Here is a 2,892-nt window from a genome sequence, read left to right as displayed (position 1 = left end):
CTCGCCAATCTTATGCTTCTACGACTATCTGTACCGCTTAGTGATGAAGTAAAGCATTACAGGGCGATTGCATTGCATACAATAAAGCGACAACCATATGGCTCCTGCCAGTTGCCGATAACTTGCTTACAAAACATGATCATCTCATACAATAAAATTTAGCATCATGTCTTGACCATATCACATCACAACATGCCCTGCAAAAACAAGTTAGACGTCCTCTACTTTGTTGTTGCAAGTTTTACGTGGCTGCTATGGGCTTAGCAAGAACCATTCTTACATATGCATCAAAACCACAACAATAGTTTGTCAAGTTGGTGCTGTTTTAACCTTCGCAAGGACCGGGCGTAGCCACACTCGGTTCAACTAAAGTTGGAGAAACTGACACTCGCCAGCCACCTCTGTGCAAAGCACGTCCGTAGAACCAGTCCCGCGTAAGCGTACGCGTAATGTCGGTCCGGGCCGCTTCATCCAACAATATCGCCGAACCAAATATGACATGCTGGTAAGCAGTATGACTTATATCGCCCACAACTCACTTGTGTTCTACTGGTGCATATGACATTTACGCATAAAACCTGGCTCGGATGCCACTGTTGGGGAACATAGTAATTTCAAAAAAAATCCTATGCACACGCAAGATCATGGTGATGCATAGCAACAAGAGGGGAGAGTGTTGTCCACATACCCTCGTAGACTGAAAGCGGAAGCGTTTGCACAACGCGGTTGATGTAGTCGTACGTCTTCACGATCCGACCGATCAAGTACCAAACGTACGACACCTCCGAGTTCAGCACACATTCAGCCCGATGACATCCCTCGAACTCCGATCCAGCCGAGTGTTGAGGAAGAGTTTCGTCAGCACGACGGCGTGGTGACGATGTTGATGTTCTACCGACGCAGGGCTTCACCTAAGCACTACTACAGTATTATCGAGGTGGACTATGGTGGAGGGGGGCACCGCACACGGCTAAAAGATCAACTTGATCAATTGTTGTATCCCTGGGCTACCCCCTGACCACGTATATAAAGGAGTGGAGGAGGGGAGGGGCCAACCCTCTCTATGGCGCGCCCTAGGGGAGTCATACTCCCACCGGGAGTAGGATTCCCCTTTTCCTAGTAGAACTAGGATCTCTTCCAAGTAGTAGGAGTAGGAGGGAAGGAAAGGGAAGGGAAAAGGAGAAGGAAGGAAGGAAGGGGGCGCCTCCTCTCCCTAGTCCAATTCGGACCAGCCCATGGGGAGGGGTGCGGCCACCCTTTGAGGCCTTTCTCTCCTTTCCCGTATGGCCCATTAAGGCCCAATACGAATTCCCGTAACTCCTCGGTACTCCCGAAAATACCCGAATCACTTGGAACCTTTCCGATGTCCGAATATAGTCGTCCAATATATCGATCTTTACGTCTCAACCATTTAGAGACTCCTCGTCATGTCCCCGATCTCACCCGGGACTCCAAACTCCTTCGGTACATCAAAACACATAAACTCAGAATATAACCGATCAAGTGCTAAGCTAACGGAATGGGTCAAGTCAATCACATCATTCTCATAATGACGTGATCCCGTTAATAAAATGACAACTCATGTCTATGGTTAGGAAACATAACCATCTTTGATCAACGAGCTAGTCAAGTAGAGGCATATTAGTGACGCTCTATTTGTCTTTGTATTCACACATGTATTATGTTTCCGATTAATACAAGTCTAGCATGAATAATAAACATTTAGCATGATATAAGGAAATAAATAATAACTTTATTATTGCCTCTAGGGCATATTTCCTTCAATGATATCTTCTTGTCACCCCTTCGTTTCATATCTTTAACGGCGAACTTTATGAACCCGTCTATACTTCAATCGATGACATATCATCTATCATTAGGGAGATCCCTACAAAAGGTACCGCAAACCAGAATTAGATCCAACAAATACATAGAAAATAACGGCATGACCTTTGCTAAAAATTGGACACAATGAATGCCAGAGATTTGATGAAATTGGAAATTAACCAACATTTCGCCCAAATGTTCACAACTCACATGGATTCACATATACATACACAACAATCAATATACACATTTCATTTTGTTGGGAAAACGTGCATTCTCACCAAAGAAAGAGGGGCGATTATGTCAATGAGATCGAGTTGAGGCCGGCTATGTGCACATGGTGGTGTATACTACCTCCGCCCCGGTTTATAAGTTTATTTGTATTTTGTGCCAAATTTTGAGTAGCGACTTAACTAACAAATATTAATGCATGTCATCAAAAAATATGTCGTTGGATTATTTGAACATATTTTTAATTATATTATTTTTTATGACATGCATTAACATTTTGATAGTTAAATTTAAGGTCAAAATTGGCACATAATACAAAAGGGGCTAATAAACCAGGACCTAGGTAGTACATATGAAGTAGAGAGGAGAGGCATGGAATGGAGACACATGCTACCTCTTGAGCACTGCGTTGGTTTTCCCTTGAAAAGGAAAGGGTGATGCAGCAAAGTAGCATAAGTATTTCCCTCAGTTTTAGAGAACCAAGGTATCAATCCAGTAGGAGACTACACGCAAGTCACTCGTACCTACACAAACAAATAAGAACCTCGCAACCAACGCGATAAAGGGGTTGTCAATCCCTTCACGGTCACTTACGAGAGTGAGATCTGATAGAGATAATAATAATAAGATAAATATTTTTGGTACTTTATGATATAGATTGAAAGTAAAGATTGCGAAATAAAATAGATTGGAAACTTATATGATAAAAGATAGACCCATGGGCCATAGGTTTCACTAGTGGCTTCTCTCAAGATAGCATAAGTACTACGGTGGGTGAACAAATTACTGTCGAGCAATTGATAGAAAAGTGCATAATTATGAGAATATCTAGGC

The sequence above is a fragment of the Triticum dicoccoides genome, chromosome 7A (genome assembly GCF_002162155.2).
Source record: "Triticum dicoccoides isolate Atlit2015 ecotype Zavitan chromosome 7A, WEW_v2.0, whole genome shotgun sequence".
NCBI lineage: Eukaryota > Viridiplantae > Streptophyta > Magnoliopsida > Poales > Poaceae > Triticum > Triticum dicoccoides.
This window is presented reverse-complemented; position numbering follows the sequence as displayed.